The sequence below is a fragment of the Camellia sinensis genome, chromosome 7, assembly GCF_055761805.1.
Source record: "Camellia sinensis isolate YWXY chromosome 7, ASM5576180v1, whole genome shotgun sequence".
In the NCBI taxonomy this organism is placed as follows: Eukaryota; Viridiplantae; Streptophyta; class Magnoliopsida; order Ericales; family Theaceae; genus Camellia; species Camellia sinensis.
Window position 1 is genome coordinate 154,694,328 of NC_138967.1, and position 12,404 is coordinate 154,706,731.

Consider the following 12,404-nt stretch of genomic DNA (forward strand, 5'->3'; position numbering starts at 1 on the left):
GTAATTAGTGACCAAAACTTTTATTAGTCGGGAAAAAATTGGATTTGCCGACTAAATTTTTGGTCGCTAAATATATAATTACTGCGACTAATCCATTTAGTCGCTAAAACACTTTAGTCGCGAAAAGTGACATATTCCCGACCAAACATGTTAGTCGCCAATTGTCACATTCCATGGCCAAACATGTTAGTCGTTAATTATTACATTCCATGACCAAACATGTTAGTTGCCAAAAGTCACAATCCACGACCAATAGATTAGTCGCCAAAAGTCACATTCCATGACCAAACATGTTAGTCGCCAAAAGTAATGCTTGCTCGACTAAAAGTTTAGTTGGCAATAGACCTATTCGCGACCAAACTCTTTGGTTGCCAAAATTAACAATTTTACTGACTAATTATTTAGTCGCCAAATGTACCCTTTTGCCTACCAACATTTTGGCCGGCAAAACCACAATTTGGTCGCCAACATCTAATAAAATAAACCTGTAATTGAAGACAAATATTCCATCAAATCCATTCAATATAATCTATAATTAAAAAGAATCATTCATACCAACAAAGTATTTGAATCATGAACATTCAATGAAATACAAAAATTATCCAATCCTTAACCTGTTTAATAAAAGTCGGCAATTATTATAAATTTTCATCCACAAATAATTTCAAAGTACATATTTCTCCAATTAAAATTCTAAATCACATCCATCTAGCATAAAAATTTAAAACATAACAAGTATTTGTTATTATGTTTTAAATTTTTATCCATGCGCATCTATCCGAAAATATAATTACTAGTCTACCCAAATATTTTTTATACACATCTATCTAAAAATATATAATCCTTGAACAAATGTAACAAGTGCCAACTAGTCCTGTACAATTCAACTTGTTATACGAGTTCATCCATCTGTACAGAAGAAAAAGATAAAAAATGTCAGGTAATGTTTCTATGAAAATATTTGCACATCAAATGATTGTAAAATTGGACAAAAAAATAAAAAGTTCCATGGAAAGTAAAGGTAACATGAACAAGAAAGTAAAGGTAGAAATTTCATTTTTAGTTTGGTGTTACACCAGAACAAGGCAAAAAATGTCCAAGCAGACTTTAGTTAATAATAAATTAATAATCATGGTCACCCTGTCCTGTTTTAGGAAGTGACCATAATCAGGGTTTGTAATCTATTACTCTAGTATCACCTACAAGAATTTAGTTGTTGCGGGGGAGGGGTGACACTAACATGGCATATGAGAGGGATTTGTGCAGTTGGGGGTTTGAATCTTATGTCTATCAAAAAAATTAACAAATATTTTTTCAAACATATGAACAAAGCAGACATATATTAAAAAAAATGTTCTTTTAAAGTAAATAAAGGATCATAGCAACTTTGAATTTAGACCGGCAGAACATGTAATAGATCATTAAGAAGGTATCTGACAGTGGACCATCAATTATCCCGAAGTATAAGTACAAACCAAAAAAATAGCTTCAAGCCTTATCCTATGCGAACACTGATTTTAGAACCCATGTATTGAGGTTGTTACTAGCATTCCTATTAGTAATTTAGGTTTAAGGACATACCTCCACTACAGAAGTTCGTTTTGCCTCCAAAGTTAAGCAATGAACAACAGCATTCCATTTTCTGGAAAAGTTATCAGGGACACAAAGTCGCCTATAATACTACTGCATCTGATGGAGAGGAGCTGAGAAAACATGAATGCCATTAGTTTGACAATCCAAAAAACAAAAAAACAAGCATAGAATTACTTGAAACATAAATAATAAGTTAAAAAAACATTAATGCTGCTGCTGCTGCTCACATTAAGGACACAATAAATTAATATATGTGAAGAGACTTTTAATGTAGCATTCCATGGGATGAGTGCAACATCCTTCACAAATATATATATATATATATGTGTGTGTGTGTGTGTGTGTGTGCTGCAATGCTGCTCAATGTGTATTGTTATAGAGAGAGAGACACAAATCATTTTGAACCATCAAAGAGGTGATCCGAGTTAAAATGAATAGAAAAATAGAGAGGGAAGAAGATTGAAGAGCAAAGACCTACCCATAAAAATCAGTGATTCACTGAAGATTTCAAGAAGATTGGGACTGATATCCTATAACCCAATTCTATGCTGACATTGACCCCAAGGTTGATAAGGAGCCAACCTCAACAAGCAAAACCAGAGAAATAATACAAATATGGGCATAAATCACCAAGAAATGTAGAAAAAATATATATATAAAAGGAAACAGGCAACGAAAAAATCATTAATACTCATGAGAAATTCATTAAGGCCAGTTAGACAACAATGTCAGCTCCACTAATGCACTATCAGCAAATACCTGAATTAACCCAAACACATTTGAACAGTTCCTCACTTGGGTGGAGTTTAGCGTTTTTGCTTTTTGGCTTATTTAGTAAAAAAAAAAAAAAAGCTTTTTAAGAAATCTTTAATTATTTGGGGTGTTCTCAAGCTCTGCAATAGAGTGATTTATGATTTTTTATATTCATTATGGCCATTATATAATTATTAAAATAATTAGTACAACCACATGAAGAAGCAACCAATAATTGCATTGAACATGTAAATTAACTAGTACAAATTAACTACTGCAGATAGCATGGATAACAGAGGCTATCTCAACAGTATCCTAAACAACGTATGCAAGCGGAACACAAATAGATGGAGGTTAGTTTACACTATGAGAAAGCAATCTGATTTCAAGGTGATGTATAAAGTGGTGGATATCCTTGGAAAGGCAAAGAGATAATACCAATATCCACAAAAATCAACCAAAACAATCACCAGATTTATTAGCATTTATCAATAAACCTATTTAACATATTTCAGTTTTAACTCCATCTATGTACAGTGCATGTGGTGGATATTTTGAAGGGCAATCTTGACTCCAAAAGGTAAGCATGGAATTAAGAAACTTAATGTAATAATAGAACATGCCAGAGAAACTTATGGACCTGTGGTAAAGTAACTCAAACATGGACCTGTGGTAATAGGCATTGAGAAATTTAACATGATAATAGGCATTGAGCAATTTAACCAAACAATTGGTGGCCATGTCCTCAAACATGGACCCGTGGTAGAGTAACTCAAAGATGCAACATAAATAAAAATCGTAGGATAGTTTGACATGATAATAGGTATTGAGAAATTTAACCAAACAAATGGTGGCCATGTCCTCAAACATGGACCTGTGATAAAGTAACTCAAAGATGCAACATAAATTAAAATCTTTCACCTCAAAATATGCACTATTCATGCATAATATATGATTTGAAATAAGCTCATAAACTAAAATCATGTAATGCATCAGCTAAATCATAGAATTAATTATAATACTTGTGTACAACTGTTACTACATAAAGAAGAAAATTACCAATTGTATCACATTCATGCACTAAGCAATTGAAATTTAAAGATCAAAACAATAACAATCATTGTTTTTATCTACAGTTCTCCATAACTGTACAAACCTGTTAGCCATGTCAGATCAAAACAATATCAGATCTTTTTCTTCTTTTTTTTTTTTTTTTTTTTTTGAGAAAGTTATAAAGCAGTTGCAAAAGACATTTCAGATCTAAATATCACTCCATTTTTTTTTATGACCCTTGATTTTCATTTATGGGGGAAAAAGGGGTAGTAATTTTGAATTGGAATCAAATGCAACAATACTGCAAATATAGGAACCAGTACTTTCAGCAGAGCATTGCAAATCATTACAAATTTTAAAGCAAGTTTAAGTTGGAGTATTGAACATTAGTTTCATGGATTCATTCACAATCAACACACAATTAGTCAGCACACAACAAATGACATTCAAAGCCCACCTCCTCCGGGTGAAGATAATGACTGGTCAGCTTGAAAGATGTTTAGGACTCATCTATCTGGTCCTGCACAAAGACCACATAAAATTAAAGTTAAATCTTCAATCAGCCTAGTTCTGCAAAAGACATGTCAGATCTTGAACATGATGACATTGTGCCCTGTCACTGGAATCAAATGGTGGGTGATTCCTGTTTCCTAATTAATGATAAGTTACTTCATTTTCTATTGCTTCTTGTTCTCTTTCAATTGAATTCTTCTTTTCGCGGATGTATACTCCTTGACAACTGACGATGCTGCTTCTTTTGTTGGATCATCTGGAAATAAGCATCAGTATTGCTATGAGTGTACTCAGTTAGAGGCTTTAATGCCTTCATTGAAAATTGGTACGTATGTTATGGAGATTTTCATATTTCGACACTTCTGTTTGTTGTCCTTATATTTTTCAGTTACTGTTTTCCTTTGGTGACTCAGATTTTTTTTATACTGCAAGAATATTATTAGTTGATGTACTGTACTAATGAGTATGATGACAATTTGCTACTTTTGAATTTTTAAATGCTTTACCTCTAATGTTTTTTTGGTGCTTCCTGTGTACTGTTATTTTCATATAAAGTGAAAGGCATGAGTTTGTTATACTATTTAACTCATAATTAGATAAAAGTTCAATTGTTAATTATACTTTTCTTTTGTACATCATTGTGCTTTAACCACTGCTCATCTTCACTCATTTGCAGTGTTCATTTAGTACTGGGTCTACGTATAAGGCTATAACTATAAGCTCACTATTGATGTGTCTAATACCATATGATATGATATTGAATACCGCTTCATTAAATAAAATAAAAATATAGTCCTCCCAACCACTAGCACCAGCATAAGGGAGAGAGAGAGCTTACTTGTACTCAGTTAAGTGAAGAAAAATTAGCTTATAGAAATGTATGTGTGCTACATCACATCTAGAATTTACATTTAATAATGTCTAACAGTACCCAAAAAGAAAAAAGGAAAAAAAGTTGCAATTTCTATCTAAATGTCTCCAATGTTTCATGTGCTGAAGGTTTGAGTATTCACTTTAAGGTCCATTTGGTAGGAGGGAAGAGTGAGGGAAATGAAAGATTTCATTATTTGGATGGAAGGAAAGGAGAAAGGGAGGAGGGTTTATAAGGAAACCTGAGGGGAAAGGAAAAGAGGGGCAAGGATCTTTTTGTTTGAGTTTACCATATGCCTTACCCTCAAAAGTGGGTGGAAAGAGGAGGGAACCTATGATGCACGGACACGGACACGGACACGGAACACGACACGGACACGTAAATACGCAAATTTTCAAAAAATAGGGGACACGACACGTTGGGGACACGTTTAATATATATAATTTTATTTATTTATTTTATATCTAAAATTTTAAAAAATATTAATTCTTATAAAATTACAATAATAATAAAATTAATAAATATATTATCTAAATTTTTTTTAATAAAAATTATTATTTTTAAATAAAAATAATTTATTTTATAAATTTGAATAAAAATATGGATATAAATAATAAAACAAACGGAAAAAAAAGAGAGAATAAAAAGAAAAGGGTGGAGTGGAGAGAGACATGAAATCAAATGAAGGGAAGAGAAGAAAGAGAGAGACAGAAGGAGAGACGAAAGAAGATAGAAGATAGAAGATAGAAGACGGAAGACGAAGACAGAGGAAGAAGAAGACGATGTGAAGACGAAGACGAAGCGAAGACGAAGGCAGAAGAACAGAGAAGCAGAAGAGAGAAGAAGAACAGGTTAGGACTTGTTCTCTCTGTCCTCGATCTGTCTCTCTCTTCCCTCGATCTATCTCCCTCTCTCTCCCCTCGATTTGTCTCTGGATCTGGCTCTCTCTCTTTTTCCTCTCCAACAGTTCTAGGGCTTCTTCGATCCACCTGCGTGTCTGAATCGTGTCCTTGCGTGCCCAACCTTGTGTCCGACTCTAAAAAATTCTGAAAAAAAAGGGACACGTAGGGGAGAGTGTCGGACACGTGTCCACAGCGTGTCGTACGCGTGTCCGTGTCTGACACTCATACGCAAGCCTTAGGGACGTGTCCGTGCTTCATAGGAGGGAACCATGCTCCCTTCTGGAAACATTTATTCACCAACTAGCCAATTTATATAATGCTGGATTCAGGTCTATGTTCCATCTTCTATTAGTACTACTAACAAACAATCATATCATATTTCGATCATCCTCGGAGCCATTAAGACGTCAGAACATAACAGGTTCCCATGAAATCAGTGCCAATCAATTAATACAAGCACCAAGCCTCCCAAATGAAAACAGTTCCACAATCTATAAGCAATATTCTCCAATATTTCCAAACAAATCATAATGTAACATTAATACACAATAGTATCAGAAACTTGTAGAATGCAAAGTTTTCTTCACTATATGGTGGTGACTTATATATTAGACATTTAAATAACGTCAAAGCCTATAATAAGAATAGTTTACAAAGCCTATCATGGATACCATTGCTAATAGAAATAACTAAAACACGTTTTCTTCCTTCTCCTCTTCACATAAGCACAATCCAAAGAAATAGACTAGCATTAAATTTTCTTTTTCAAAAACAAACTTCATTTCATGAATTCCAGCAAGTAAATATAAAGTAAGAAATTGGTTAGAAATGTAATGCAATAAATCAAAATTCCTGAGTTTCTTACTGCAGAATGCAATCAATCAAAAACAAAGTTCACCTCAAACTTGCATTATCTAAGACACATATAAAAAATCCACATTATCAAGCCGAACTTAAGATACAATAAACATTTTAGCAGGTTACAGGGGAGGAGATAATGGTGTTCAAGTAGATACATTAAAGTCAAGGACGATAATTATGGAACTATAACTGGCAGAGAAATGATTGGGTTAGTGTCAGAGAGATATATGGAAATGACAAAAGGCTTAACATCAAGAGGATTTGGGGTTTAGTAGAAACCATGATTCCCGATGGACTGCAAAGGAGAGTTGGGATTCGACTAAGACATAATTCATCACATTCTGATCCCTTATCCACAGTGAAGCAATAAAACATCCTCTTTAACAAAAAAATGAGGACTATAATTAGTTGCATTGGTCTCATTGTCTCAATGCCAGAAATGAATACAATTGATGAAAATTCAATAGTAGCATTAACCAAAGCCAACACAAGGAAAAATGAACTGAGAACGCCAAATGATATCAAAGAAAAACTGTGAGAGAGAGAGAGAGAGAGAGAGAGAATAATGGTCATCCACTTAATACTGACAATGGATATCAGAAGTAATGCTACTCTTTCTTGCGCATCACTGCATCAGTAGAAAAGTAAGTTTAAATACACATAATTAAATAACTAAAAAGGATAAAGAATGTACATATCAACACAATAAGGCTCACTGGAACAAATTAAACAATTTAACAACAAATTAAAAATTGAATTGAAAAATCATAGGACTCTCGGCGAGGAATATCAAATTCAACATCAATTCACTCCACTAAACCACCAAAAAATCATAGGAATCTTGAAATGCAAGCTAAAATCAACAAGTAAGAATTAGAAAATAAGAGCTAGAGAGAGAGAGAGAGAAGGTACCGTGATAACGTTCTTCGAAGAAGACTTCGGCTGAAGCGATCGCGATGAGAGAACCTGAATACATAATTGCTGAGGTTAGATTGAGCAATATAGCCTGTGTGAGCTGCTCAATTGCTTCCTCCAGTTTCCCTAATCAACCCAAAACCATCAAAATCAAATTATGAAAACATGTGTAAAGGAGTGAAGGAAACCATTTGCCCACTATATGAATGGCGGTGGCTGGGTTGATTTAGGGGTAGGTTTGCGTGAAGAAGGTATACGGATGAAAGAAGAAAAAAACCCAAGAGGCCGAAATTAGGGAAACAAAGATAGAGATATAGAGATACATATATATATATATATAGAGAGAGAGAGAGAGAGAGAGAGAGAGAGAGAGAGAAACCGAGAGGACATACCTTGGCTAGTGCCCCAATGATGGATCGTGACTACGAGATAAGATGATATAGGCTGTTGGTTTGCGATGGTCCTTATGTGCGACAGGCGTCCATGCCGATGGTGCTCCTAACGGCGATGGAGACAAAAACGAGAGAGAGAGAGAATCGGAGCTGGGCAGATGCGAGAGAGAGAATCGGAGGAGGGCAGATGCGAGAGACAGAGATAGTCGTAGACTGAGAGAGTCACAGAGTGAGAGAGAGATGAACATGTTTTTAAGCCCTAAGTCACAGAGTGAGGTGAGATGGGGTGAGGTTTGGTGGTGAAGGAGAATCTGTATGAGAGAGAACAATCTGATTGGTTTAAACAAAGAACAGGCGGGGGGCAATTAAATGGTTTCCTCTAAAATTTCCACGCCTTTGACGACAAAATTAATTTTTGGTCGGCAAATGTTATTATTTGTGACTAATATATTTTAGTCGCTAAACATTTTTTTATTTCCACTTTTTTTTTTTTTTGTCTTCCCTCTTCGACTTTTGCCGACTAAATTTCAATTTGATCGTAGAAAATTATATTTTGGCAACTAAAAAAATATTAGTCAGCAAAACTCAAAACCTTTATCGGGCGCTACCAGTATAAATTAAGTTTAAGATGAAGATCACAGAAGCAAAGTTTAGCAAGGCAGCTTCAAGAATCGTTATCGGGCGCTACCAGTATAAATTAAGTATAAGATGAAACTATAAGATAAAATTTAAGTGTTATGAATTTCAGGCTTTCACAACCCAAAAAAAAGAAACAAGAAATTACATGTTCCTTGAATCATTTTATAGAAAGAGAGGGATATTTATACCTCAAATTTTTTTTAGGGAGAGTTGAAGATACTCTAGAAAATGAGGATGGTGAAGGCCCTGGTGGGTGAGACATTGTAGAACAAAATTACTTTAGTCAAAGAGAAAACAAAGATGGAGAGAGTCATAGAGTGAGAGACACAGATATTAGGAGAAGAGAGGCAGAGAGAGGGACAGAGAGAAGGCAAAATAGAGAGGACATACTGGGGTAATGCTCTAATAGTGGATCGACGTTGGTACTCGATGGTAGTGATGCTCCTTACTCGATGGTGATGGAAACAAAGCAACAGAGATTCAATATCAGGAGGAGAGCAGTAATGGAATGAGAGAGACAGAGGCGTGAGAGAATCAGAAGAGGGCAGATGCGAAAGAGAGAGAGAGAGTCACAGAGAGAGAGAGAGAGAGAAAGAGACATGTTTAAGCCCTAACTCATTTTAGTTTGTTTGAAATCCCTCCAGAGTTCCTTACCAAATTAATTTAAAAATCCCTCCAAAATAATAATAAATAAAAAATAAAATTATAATAATAAATAATAATGATAATAATAATAAAATTAAACATCAACTCAAATTGGGCGGTATGTGTTCCCACCAAAAAAATTGAGTTTTACTACCGACTAAATGTGTTTTAGTCACCAAAAATGTATATTTGCCGACCAAATGAGGTAGTCACCAAAGATGAAAAATAAAACTATACTAGATATTTGGTGACTAAATTTCTTTTAGTCGGCAAAAGTTGGTATATAATGACTAAAATTTATTTAGTCGCTGAAATTAAATTTTTGGTGACCAAACTTTTGGTCGTCAAAGATTTTATTTTTCATTCAGCGACTAAATTATTTTAGTTGCCAAAACTATCTATACAGCGACTAAAATATTTTTTAGTCGCTAAAATTAAATTTTTGGCGACCAAACTTTTGGTCGCCAAAGATAAAAAGCAAATTTTTATTTTTGATTCGGCGACTAAATAATTTTAGTTGCCAAAACTATCTATTTAGTTGCTGAAATTAAATTTTTGGCGACCAAACTTGTAGGAACCCACATTTTATGTCCTCATCATGTTCATGAGCATCGGTATGATTATGACTTGTTAAGCTTGCATGTGTATGTTTGTGATTTGTTTCGCTTAAGCAAGTGTGATCCATGCCTTGTTTTGAAGCCTTGTGATTTGTCTAAGTGTAGTGTGCTTGTCTTGTTCCTTCCTTGATGTGAAACTTAGGTCACGCCTTGCCTGAGTTATGCTAGCCGATGTTATTCCAAGCCGAGGTCATCATCAGTCTAGAAGTATCTTGGAACCCCTTGTTGACCTCCGTTCTCGCCTTGACACATTAGCCGAGATGTTACCTTGCACCCAAGTGATCTCGTCCTGGAGTGGTATGACCTAGACCGAGGTGTGGCACATCTAGGCCAAGGTGTGGCACAGCTTAGTCAAGTGTTGTCCTTCCTAGCCGGGGTCATTGTCACCTTAGTTGCCGAAGTCCTTTTGTTAGCCGATGTCACCCCTTGCCGGAGTGCCATTCCGTGTGGCTTGTTAAATACGCCTTGTTATTAGCCGATATCATTGCCTCGTCAGAGAGCCCATACCGCTTTACTTGTTGAACACCCTTCCACCATGCTTTGTCTGGTCTGTCAGCCACCTTTTCAGAAAAACCCAACCAGTCGCCGCCACGTGTCTCAGTAGAGGGTTAACCCCAGAACCGGGTAAAGAAAACTATCATTTGGTATCATAACCTTGCCTTGTAGAGAGAGAAACTCTAGGAGGAAGAAGGAGTTTTAGAGTGAGGAAGTAGATCTTCAAGCTTGATTCCTACAGATCTGTCACGCCCCACTTTTTATTACTCGAAGTATTACCAATTTCATTTACTTAATTCCATTTCAGAGATAACATGCGGAAATAAACTCGTATATTCAACTTTTAGAAGTGAATAACATTGCTCTCATTCGTATGCAAGTAAATACAACATGAGAACACTAAATAAATTGCCCTTGGGCTTACATCATTAAAAGTCAAGAAGAAGGGTATAACCCTTTTACATAAATGGCATTCCGCCAACACAAAAGAGGCCCTGTGGCCAACAAATAAGAAGATCCAAAACCTTGTAGAACATCCTGGCTATCACCTGAAAAAGATTCAACAACGTGGGATGAACATATAGTCCAGTAGGGATCTCAACATGATCTCCAACAATAACAACTTACAGATAGCTATGATCATGAATGTTCATTCTCATACTAGAATAGTAATGTGGCAGTTTATACAAAATATACATAAGTATGAACTTTTCTCGAAAACAGCCATTTCATTCGACGCTATAAGCGGTTCACCTTTTTTCCTTTCCTTTTTATTACCCATTTTTCCAAACTTTCATGACTATAACAATTTTAGAAAAACAATTTCACCAAGCCCATTACTCTTCCCCCATTTTCCGTACTTACAACAAAATGACCTTTTTTTGAAAACATGTTCACAAATACCCCATTTTCCTTCACACTTTCCAAAATCTCAAAATGGCATTTTGGTTTGTTCCCAATACATTCATATCAATACATGCATGCCTTAAATAAAAGGGAAATAACAAATCATCAACATGTATATAATCCACAAATGAGGCAGTTCGGCCTTTCAAAACTGTAACCACCGCAACCCATAACATACTTAGATACACTGACGATAACAATTAAAACTCTGCTTTACCGGCTATATGCACAGTAAGCTAAGGATATGCCAAAGCGATAAGCGAGATAATAACTCATTTTAAACATTTCATACCTCATAATAGATACAGACAAAAACACTTCCATACTTCACAAATAATACACATTTGGTGTTGTATCAATATCAAACAAAAACACTTCTATACTTCACAAATGATACACATTGTAGTGCTGTATCAATGTCAAACAGTTTTCGGTTTAGAGGTCCATCCCCTATCTTCCCCTAAACCGTGGAGTACATCCCCTATCTCCTCCCACACAAAACAATGTATATAAACAATTATCATATACAAATTCCTCAATACAACAAAGCATCAATAACAAGTGTAATACATACACATAAACTATTCAATAATGTTTAACCAACACAAGTGTAACGCATACATCACAATTCAACACACCAATGTCATCCTCCACCGATGACCAAGGACAAAACCTCTAGATGCATGTATTCAGTACACCTAATAAAAGAGACTCAACTCTCAAGCAAACCTTAAACCCAACAACGACACTAGTGCGATAGGTAAGGATAAAACCCCCAAATATGTGTATTCGACACTCATGATACAATAGTTTAATTCTCAAATTTACTCTCCGAGACTCACATAGAGTTAACATTTCATTTACCATTTTCAAGATCAACTACATAATTTTCTTAAGTCAACATGTTCCATCACTTATTCCAAAAACACTTTTCCCTTTTCACAAAACCAATTACATTTTCTTCATTTTACAAAATCAATTCCATGGATAATAAGCCATAACCCAACTTGATTCAATACGTTCATTTCAAAATAACCCCAATACCTTAATTAATCCCTTAACTGTTAACACCTTCTACACAACTCATATTAACAATAGAAATTTACCAACATTGTTCAACCGTAAATCCTTTTTATTTTACCAAATCAAAATATAATTTAGTGCTTTCTCTTCTTTCAACAATAACATGCTAATTTTACTCTCTGATTAGTCCAAACCATAGTCAGTGATAACAAAACTATTCTCAAAC

General features: G+C 35.0%; 1 long non-coding RNA gene across 4 annotated transcripts; it reads right to left on the reverse strand.

The window, feature by feature from the left end:
• Positions 1-615: 615 nt before the first annotated feature.
• Positions 616-8,209, reverse strand: LOC114322938 (uncharacterized). Of its 4 annotated transcripts, XR_014336249.1 has the most exons (7): positions 7,854-8,200; positions 7,459-7,587; positions 7,135-7,174; positions 6,826-6,924; positions 3,857-3,919; positions 1,582-1,703; positions 616-909 (listed from the first exon to the last, which is right to left on the reverse strand). It is a non-coding gene; the product is annotated as an uncharacterized LOC114322938 (long non-coding RNA). The 4 variants fall into 4 exon arrangements; XR_014336248.1 differs by lacking the exon at positions 6,826-6,924; XR_014336247.1 differs by lacking the exons at positions 6,826-6,924; positions 7,135-7,174 and having other exon boundaries at positions 7,854-8,209.
• Between the last annotated feature and the right edge of the window lie 4,195 nt (positions 8,210-12,404).